Source organism: Schistocerca cancellata, chromosome 12 (assembly GCF_023864275.1).
Source record: "Schistocerca cancellata isolate TAMUIC-IGC-003103 chromosome 12, iqSchCanc2.1, whole genome shotgun sequence".
Classification (NCBI taxonomy): domain Eukaryota; kingdom Metazoa; phylum Arthropoda; class Insecta; order Orthoptera; family Acrididae; genus Schistocerca; species Schistocerca cancellata.
This window is the reverse complement of record NC_064637.1, coordinates 7,296,511-7,307,026: the sequence shown is the minus strand read 5'-3', so window position 1 is coordinate 7,307,026 and position 10,516 is coordinate 7,296,511. Positions and strand designations below refer to the sequence as shown.

Below are 10,516 nucleotides of genomic sequence, written 5' to 3'. Positions count from 1 at the left end.
AATATACACTGACGGAATGGACTAGTCCGTAGTTTCTTTATCTTCAGTAACTTACACAGTTGCTTCATCAGATCAGATGTGAAATTAGTACCTCGCTCCCAGATTAAGGACTGAGGTATCCCATACCTGTGTAACCAATTATTATCTAAAACTTCTGCCACCGTACTTGCTTTCTGATCTGGCAATGCGACCGTGACTAAATACATAGAAAAGTGGTCAATCACTGTTAACACGTACTGACTCCCTGCTGCACTCCTATTAAGTGGGCCTCATACCTCGATTCCGATTTGTCGGAAAGGTCTGTCTGCCTCTGGTAATCTTTGAAGCTGAATCTTTTGACGGCTCGAGTCCGCACACAATTCCTGACGCACTCGTCCGCGTCTCGGCGTCGTGTTCTCCACCAAAACTTCTCCGCTATCCGCCTACCCGTAGCTCTTCTCCCGCCATGTCAAAACTTCAAACCTCGACGCTGCCGGTAAGACGACGCGCGGGCCGCATTCCGTAAGACTACGGCCACCGACCGACCACCGACGCAAACGCGTCGAGGCGACAGCAGCGCCTCCCGGCGGGGAACGGCTGCTGGCCACTCGTACGCACGCAGGACGGGGAAGGCGCGCGACCCGTCCCAGTCTCGACGGAGGGCACACTGTGATGGCCCGCAGGCTCGGCACGGCCATTTCGGAGACTGCGAGACTTGCCTGGTGTTCGAGGAGTGCTGCGGCGAGTGTCTGCGACACTTGGCGAAACCGCTGCGACATCTCTTCCAGACGTTATTACAGATGTCGGACGTCGTACGCTGGGCACACTGGTGAAACAGAACAGTCGGCGATCTGTGACCGAACTGACATCGGACTCTTAAAGCTGGGCAGAGTACGAGTGTGTCCGGACACACAGCGCACCGGACTCTGCCGACGACGGGCCTCCGTTGCTGACGACCCGCGTCTGCCAGTGTTAACTCCGCGCCATGGGCAACTGCGACACGGCATGTGAAAGTTGCTGTATTTCGACGGGTTACTCCAGTAACCGAAATATCAGATCACAAGATGGTTTAGATGAAAGGAAACCGGTCATATGAATAAACTATCAAGACGGGTTATAAGTAACATTCTGAAACTGCGACTGACATGGGCACGTGACCATCGCCACTGGACGTTGGCCCAGTGACAGAGCGTTTCACGGTCTGATGGATCCCGGTACCCTGTTCATTATACGGAGGGATGGCTCGAATCCGTCCGTCTTCCACGGCAACAGATCCTCCACTCCTGCACTTCAGCACATCTACATCTACATACATACTCCGCAATCCACCATACGGTGCGTGGCGGAGGGTACCTCGTACCACAACTAGCATCTTCTCTCCCTGTTCCACTCCCAAACAGAACGAGGAAAAAATGACTGCCTATATGCCTCTGTACGAGCCCTAATCTCTCGTATCTTATCTCTGTGGTCTTTCCGCGAAATGTAAGTTGGCGACAATAAAATTGTACTGCAGTCAGCCTCAAATGCTGGTTCTCTAAATTTCCTCAGTAGCGATTCACGAAAAGACCGGCTCCTTTCCTCCAGAGACTCCCACCCGAGTTCCTGAAGCATTTCCGTAACACTCGCGTGATGATCAAACCTACCAGTAACAAATCTAGCTCCCTCAATCCGACCTGATAGGGATCCCAAATGCTTGAGCAGTACTCAAGAATAGGTCGTATTAGTGTTTTATAAGCGGTGTCCTTTACAGATGAACCACTTCTTCCCAAAATTCTACCAATGAACCGAAGACGACTATCCGCCTTCCCCACAACTGCCATTACATGCTTGTCCCACTTCGTATCGCTCTGCAATGTTACGCCCAAACATTTAATCGACGTGACTGTGTCAAGCGCTACACTACTAATGGAGTATTCAAACATTGCGCGATTCTTTTTTCTATTCATCTGCATTAATTTATTTATATTTACAGTTAGCTGCCATTCTTTACACAAGTCACAAATCCTGTCCAAGTGATCTAGTATCCTCCGACAGTCACTCGACGACGACACCCTCCCGTACACCACAGCACCATCAGCAAACAGCCGCACGTTGCTATCCACCGTATCCAAAAGATCATTTATGTAGGTAGGAAACAGCAGCGGACCTACCACACTTCCCTGGGGCACTCACCATCGAGGACGGAGACAGACTGGCGGCGGCTCCATTGTCTTCGTGAGAACATTCGCATGTGGGCATCAGTGGGCCCATTGGAGTCGCTGCAGGGCAGCGTGACGGCCGAGAAGTACCGTACACTGTTTACAGACCACGAACACCCTTTCATGACGATCGCCTCTTCCGACGGCAGTGGTACTTTTGAGCAAGATAATACGCCATGTGACAAGGGCGGGGTTGTGAGCGAGTGGTTCGACGACCACAGTGATGAGTCCCGCGTGATCTGCTGTCCCCGGAATTCACGGGAATCAGGTGACCTTTGTGCACAGACGTGGCGCCAGCTGCCTCCAGCCATCTACCCCAGCGGTGGACGTACCGGCCACTAGGCAGTTGTTCATAATGTTCTGGCTTATCTGCGTGTACAGGCGCTGGTCGAGCCTGCAGTTGGCACTGTTGTATTTGCCCACTGTCGTCGACTGCAGAACGTCCTCAAAAATGTTCTGTTTTGAAGAGCGCGCGACAGCGCGTAGTGTGAAGCAGTCGCTCTCCGTTTCTGGCAGTGGCGCCGCTGTGGCAATCGCAGCTCTTTGGTGTCTCCCTCTGCTGGGAAAGGGGAAAGGCTGCCTGTTCACGTGCATTTAAGGCGCGCTATGAGCTCGGCGAGGGGTTGGTCTGAGTCTAGTCAGTTGGTCAGTCGGCTCAGTGCCGGGCAGGCGGTCGGTCTGAGTCAGTCAGTCTCTCAGTCTCGGCGAGTCTGGTCAGTGGGTCGGCCGGGTCAGTGTGGGGCAGTCAGTGTCTGTCTGTCGTCCGGAGTGCCAGTATGTGAGAGCCAGCCTGCTCGAGTTGCTGAGGCAATGGTCATTGGCGCTTGGATCGATCGGTTGGTCGCTCGGTCGCGCACTGACACACGAGGTGACTTGTCCGCCTCGAGCCTCGACGCACGCGAGGTCGCCACGTGAGTCCAGTGGGCCGCGCCGTATAGCGAGGGGTGGTGGCTTCGCGGCCGACACGAGAGCAACAGGAGTGAAACCACGACGTCGGTCTGGCCGGTGCGAGCTGCGACGCCGTGAGACGGGAGATCGGCGCGCATTCCTGCGTCCGTTGAAGCGGCTGGCAGCGGACGGTTCGGGAGAGCGATTAGCGGGTGCTGCGCCAAGTCTTCGCCAGAAATCGCAGTTATTAGAAGTGATCCGTAATATCTTGTTTCATTTACTTGTTAAATTCTACTTGTTTTCTTGGTCAGTCTCTCGTCCCCAGCTTGCTCGTTTTGTTGGGCAGTTAGTGTCTGTCTGTCTGTCTCTGTGTCAGTCTGCCCTACGTTAATAGCTGCCTCTGTCATGTTTGTCGGATTCGGTGTTACGAATTTATAAAGCTAAGGTAAAGATATAGTGCCAATTAGTGAAGTTCAGTGGCAGGAGGGAAAAGACTTTTGGTCAGGTGAATACAGGGTTATAAATACAAAATCAAATAGCGGTAATGCAGGAGTAGGTTTAATAATGAATCAAAAATAGAAGCACGGGTAAGCTACTACGAACAGCATAGTGAACGCATTATTGTGGCCAAGATAGATACGAACCCCACGCCTACTACAGTAGTACAAGTTTATATGCCAACTAGCTCTGCAGATGATGAAGAAATAAATGAAATGTATGATGAGATAAAATAAATTATTAAAGTAGTGAAGGGAGACGAAAATTCAATAGTCATGGGTGACTGGAATTAGAGAGTAGGAAAAGGGAGAGAAGGAAACGTAGTAGGTGAATATGGATTGGGGCTAAGAAATGAAAGAGGAAACCGTCTGGTAGAATCTTGCACAGAGCATAACTTAAACATAGCTAATACTTGGTTCAAGAATCATGAAAGAATGTTGTATACATGGAAGAACCCTGGAGATACTAAAAGGTATCAGATAGATTATGCAATGGTAAGACAGACCTTTAGGAACCAGGTTTTAAATTGTAAGACATTTCCTGGTGCAGATGTGAACTCTGACCACAATCTATTAGTTATGAACTGTAGATTAAAACTGAAGAAACTGCAAAAAGGTGGGAATTTAAGGAGATGGGACCTGGATAAACTGAAATGACCAGAGGTTGTACAGAGTTTCAGGGAGACCATAAGGGAACAATTCACAGGAATGGGGGAAAGAAATACAGTAGAAGAAGAATAGGTAGCTTTGAGGGATGAAGTCGTGAAGGCATCAGAGGATCAAGTAGGTAAAACGACGAGGGCTAGTAGAAACCCTTGGGTAACAGAAGAAATATTGAACTTAATTGATGAAAGGAGAAAATATAAAAATGAAGTAAATGAAGCAGACAAAGAGGAATACAAACTTCTGAAAAATGATATCGACAGGAAGTGCAAAATGGCTAAGCAGGGATGGCTAGAGGACAAATGTAAGGATGTAGAGGCTTATCTCACGGGGGGTAAGATAGATACTGCCTACAGGGAAATTAAAGTGACCTTTGGACAAAAGAGAACCACTTGTATGAACATCAAGAGCTCAGATGGAAACCCAGTTCTAAGCAAAGAAGGGAAAGGAGAAAGGTGGAGGGAGTATATAGAGGGCCTATACAAGGGCGATGTACTTGAGGACAATATTATGGAAATGGAACAGGATGTAGCTGAAGATGAAATGGGAGATATGATACTGCGTGAAGAGTTTGACAGATTACTGAAAGACCTGAGTCGAAACTAGGCCCCGGGAGTAGACAACATTCCATTAGAACTACTTACTGACCGCCTTGGGAGAGGCAGTCGTGACAAAACTCTACCGTCTGGTGAGCAAGATGTATGAGACAGGCGAAATACCCTCAGACTTCAAGAAGAATATAATAATTCCAATCCCAAAGAAAGCAGGTGTTGGCAGATGTGAAAATTACCGAACTATCAGTTTAATAAGTCACAGCTGGAAAATACTAACGCGAATTTTTTACAGACGAATGGAAAAACTGGTAGAAGCCAACCTCGGGGAAGACCAATTTGGATTCCGTAGAAATGCTGGAGCACGTGAGGCAAAACTGACCCTACGACTTACCTTAGAAGAAAGATTAAGGAAAGGCAAACCTACGTTTCTAGCATTTGTAGACTTAGAGAAAGCTTTTGACAATGTTGACTGGAATACTCTCTTTCAAATTCTGAAGGTGGCAGGGGTAAAATACAGGGAGTGAATGGCTATTTACAATTTGTACAAAAAGCAGATGGCAGTTATAAGAGTCGAGCGGCATGAAAGGGAAGCAATGGTTGGGAAGGTAGTGAGACAGGGTTGTAGCCTATCCCCGATGTTATTCAATCTGTATATTGAGCAAGCAATAAAGGAAACAAAAGAAAAGTTCGGAGTAGGTATTAAAACCCATGGAGAAAAAAAAAAAAACTTTGGGGTTCGCTATGACATTGTAATTCTGTCAGAGACAGCAAGGGACTTGGAATAGCAGTTGAAAGGAATGGACAGTGTCTTGAAGGGAGGATATAAGATGAACATCAACACAAGCAAAACGAGGATAATGGAATGCAGTCGAATTAAGTCGGGTGATGCAGAGGGAATTAGATTCGGAAATGAGACACTTAAAGTAGTAAATGAGTTTTGCTATTTGGGGAGCAAAATAACTGATGATGGTCGAAGTAGAGAGGATGTAAAATGTAGACTGTCAATGGCAAGGAAAGCGTTTCTGAAGAAGAGAAATTTCTTAACATCGAGTATAGATTTAAGTGTCAGGAAGTCATATCTGAAAGTATTTGTATGGTGTGTAGCCATGTATGGAAGTGAAACATGGACGATAAATAGTTTGAACAAGAAGAGAATAGAAGCTTTCGAAATGTGGTGCTAGAGAAGAATGCTGAAGATTAGATGGGTAGATCACATAACTAATGAGGAAGTATCGAATAGGAATGTGGAGAAGAGAAGTTTGTGGCACAACTTGACCAGAAGAAGGGATCGGTTGGTAGGACATGTTCTGAGGCATCAAGGGATCACCAATTTAGAAGTGGAGGGCAGTGTGGATGGTAAAAATCGTAGAGGGAGAGGAAGAGATGAATACACTAAGCAAATTCAGAAGGATGTAGGCTGCAGTAGGTATTGGGAGATGAAGAAGCTTGCACAGGATAGAGTAGCATGGAGAGCTGCATCAAACCAGTCTCAGGACTGGAGACCACAACAACAAGGTAAAGGCCGAATTCCTGAAATATGTTTTTGTCTATCATCTTGCGGGGCAGTATATGTGTAATGTAGAGCATGTTGTACATTTTATGTGAGTCTGAATTTCATGGGTTTTATTTAAATAGTAATTTTTATAAAGTTGCCACCCTTGCACCGTAAGGGTCCTTTTAAAAACAAATTGCAGTTTCGGTGGCAATTTTTTTTTAAATGTTAGTGTTTGCACTATTTCCATCCCTCTTACGGGGTGCATAGTTAATGTGTTTGTGTGTGCGTTGTTAAAATTTTTTGTTTAAAGTAATCTGGTGTGTTGCAGATTCGGACCAGTGTAGTCTTTCAGAGGTTGTTGTGAGCGGTCGTGACTACGGCCGTGTTGAAAGGGGGGGAAGCTTCTAAGCCCGAAGGCACCTACTGTAAAAAAGGAAAAAAAAAAACAAATTATTGTGCCTCTGAATAATTGTAACTTGATATTTCGGGGGTGCTTTTCTGCTTATAATTTTAAAACTGTTTTGCAAAGGCTTTTAGAAATGAGATTCACGTTTGTTAAATTGTAACTTGATATTTCGAAGGTGCTTTTCTGCTTATAAATTTTAAATCTGTTTTGGAAATGCTTTTATGAATAAAATTTCCATTGGTTGAAATTTAATTTGTTTCCATCAGTCACTAGTTGGAAACTACTTCCACGCTCACATAGTGTGTTAATGTTCTTGATGAATCGCTAGTAAATAAAGTAAATTCTTTAAGAAAAGATTGTGAAAGTAAATTTTCACGGTTCACTTTGCAGCTGTCAGTCCTGCTCAGAACGCAGTTCCGTGTAGTGGTGAGCGCAGAGAGAGAGAGAGAGAGAGAGAGAGAGTGGGCCAATACCGTGCGCCCACTCGCAACGGGCAAAAAAGTGTTTGTCGAGTCATCACGACCGTCGGTTTCCGAAGAGGGTTCTGACGAGAAATAAGAGGACGACAGCTGCAATAAGCCACTGCGGAACTCAATGTCCACACTCGCGAATCCTGTTAGCACCGAGACGACACGAAGGGACCTCCAGAAACGGCAAATTCGAGTAGACCTGCAAGTCCAGAACCACTCGTCACTGATGTAAATGACCCTGAGAGGGAAACGTCGTGCGGAAGCCATAAAACCTGAAGAAAGTCATTTGCTCGGCTGGGTCTCCATTCACACTGTTACCCTTCACATCGCAGGAGAGAGAGATGGCGGGAGTTGGGTGATGCTTTGGGCGTGGAACTCCGCGGACGCCGCGGCTACTGCGCTAAACCGCGTTACCGCCGGGCGCTGTGCGCCCCAAGGCGGACTCGCCCCTCCTGCTCACGCACCTCGCGTCCTCCAGCGCTGGACCGAGCGAGGTGGCGCAGTGGTTAGCACACTGGACTCGCATTCGGGAGGACGACGGTTCAATCCCGTCCCCTGCCATCCTGATTTAGGTTTTCCGTGATTTCCCTAAATCACTCCAGGCAAATGCCGGGATGGTTCCTTTGAAAGGGCACGGCCGATTTCATTCCCCATCCTTCCCTCACCCGAGCTTGCGCTCCGTCTCTAATGACCTCGTTGTCGACGGGACGTTAAACACTAATCTACCCCCCCCCCCCCCCCCCCAGCGCTGGCTGGGGCTCTGCCAGCACGGGAGCCAGTTGGCGCACCCACCCTGGCTATCGCAGTCGCCAGGTCTCAAAATTATTGACGCTGTCCGGTCTACTTTGCAGAGGAGGGTGTGTGATCTCTATCCACATCCGTTATCGTAGTCTGAACATATGTCGCTGTTTTGCAGGAAGAATCGTATTAAATTCCCTTCAAAATCATACAGAACCAGTATTTATTCATTCAGAGACGCCTGGAAGCTGTTTACAACGCCAACGGCTGTTCCACACCGTATTAGGCATCGTAATGTGTTGCGCGTGTGATGTTTCCATATTTCTGACGACCTCTTGCACATACAGAGACAGACAGAAGACAAAGCACAGCGAGAAAGCGACGGTTGGAAATACTGTAAGACTAACAGCACAGGATGAAAACACGGTGGACAGTGAAGGTGAAATGTTCCTCTGAAATACGTACAACTCGAGGACGACACGCACGGCTTAATAACATTAAGAATCGTAAGTAGAACCAGATACCAACTTAACCTTACGCAATCTCTGCTACAAAAATTTGTTACGTCGTAACAACAAGATAATAACAAAGCAACATTTATTACAATGCAAGTTATACACACATAAACGTATTACGCGCCACCAAAGATGCTTCACCAATGAAAAGAATCGAACGCGTATTACAAAAAAAAAGATACATCAAAATTCGAATGTACAACACCTGCCAACATGAATAACGCAGACGTACATACTCTCAGAGTAGTGAAGCAACTTAAATCACTTAATAAAAGCAAGTCTTCTGGTCCAGACTATACCAATTAGGTTCCTTTCAGAGTATGCTGACGTAACAGCTCCATACTTAACAATCATATACAACTATTCGCTCGACGGAAGGTCCGTACCCAGAGTTTCACAGCTCACACCAGTATTCATGAAACGTTGTAGCAGTAATCCACTAAATTAGGACTAATCCACTACGTTACACGCCCATATCATTAACGTCGATATGCAACACCTATTTTGGAACATATATTGTGTTCGAACATTGTGAGTTACCTCGAAGAGAAGGGTGTATTGACACAAAGTCAACATGAATTTGGAAGACATCATTCTTGTGAAACACAACTAGCTCTTAACTCGCACGAACTTTTGAGTGCTGTCGACAAGGGATTTCAAATTCATTCCGTTTTTGTGGATTTCCTGAAGGCTTTCGACACTGTACCACATAAGCGGTTTGTAGTGAAATTGCGTGTCTGTGGAATATCGTCTCATTATGTAATTGGATTCGTGATTTCCTGTCAGAGAGGTCACAGTTCGTACTAACTAACGGAAAGACATCGACAACAATAGAAGTGATTTCTGGCGTTCCCCAAGGCAGTGTTATAGGCCCTTAGCTGTTCCTCATCTATATAAACGATTTTGGAGACAATCGTAACAGCCGTCTTAGTCTGTTTGTAGATAACGCTGTCGTTTATCGACTAATAAACTCGTCAGGAGATCAAAACAAATTGAAAAGCGATTTAGAAAAGATATGTGCATGGTGCGAAAATTGACAATTGACCCTACATAACGAGAAGTGTGAGGTCATCCACATGAGTGCTACAAGAAATACGTTAAACTTCGGTTACACTATAAATCTAAAGGCTGTAAATTCAACTAAATACCTAGGTATTACAATTACCAACAACTTAAATTCGAAGGAACACAAGAAAATGTTGTGGGGAACACTAATCAAGACTGCGTTTTATTGGCAGGATACTTAGGAAATGTAACAGACCTACTAAGAAGTGCCTACACTAAGCTTGACCGTCCTCTTTCAGAATACTGCTGAGCGGTGTGGGATCCTTACCAGACAAGACTGACGGAGTGCACCGAAAAAGTTCAAAGAAGGGCAGCATGTTTTGTATTATCGCGAAATAGGGGAGAGAGTGTCATTGACATGATACAGGATTTGGGGTGGACATCATTAAAACAAAGGCGTTTTTCGTTGCAGCGGAAACTTGTCACGAGATTCCAATCAGCAACTCTCTCTTCCGAATGCGAAAATATTTTACTGTCGCCGAACTACATAGCGAGAAACGACCATTAAAATAAAATAAGGGTATTCGGAGTTTGCACGAAAAGATGTAGGTGTTCGTTTTTTCCGCGCGCTATACGAGATTGGAATAATCGCAATCCGCAAACAGAGATCATGTGAAACTCAGCTCGCCCTATTTGCCCAAGAAATTCACAGTGCCGTAGACACTGGCGAGCAGATTGATGCCGTATTCCTGGACTTCAGGAAGGCATTTGATACGGTTCCGCACTTACGTTTAGTGAAAAAAATACGAGCTTACGGAATATCGGACCAGGTTTGTGATTGGATTCAGGATTTCCTAGAAGAAAGAACACAACATGTCATTCTTAACGGTTCAAAATCTGCAGATGTAGAGGTAATTTCGGGAGTACCGCAAGGAAGCGTGATAGGACCTTTATTGTTTACAATATACATAAATGACTTAGTTGACAACATCGGTAGCTCCGTGAGGCTATTTGCAGATGACACGGTTGTCTACAAGAAAGTAGCAACATCAGAAGACTCGTACGTACTCCAGGAAGACCTGCAGAGGATTAATGCATGGTGCGACAG

At 46.0% G+C, this 10,516-nt stretch overlaps 1 non-coding gene across 1 annotated transcript; it reads left to right on the top strand.

Annotated features, from left to right (window-relative positions):
• Nucleotides 1–7,638: 7,638 nt before the first annotated feature.
• On the top strand, nt 7,639–7,711 carry Trnaa-cgc (transfer RNA alanine (anticodon CGC)). The gene has a single exon. It is a non-coding gene; the product is annotated as a tRNA-Ala (tRNA).
• Nucleotides 7,712–10,516: the final 2,805 nt, after the last annotated feature.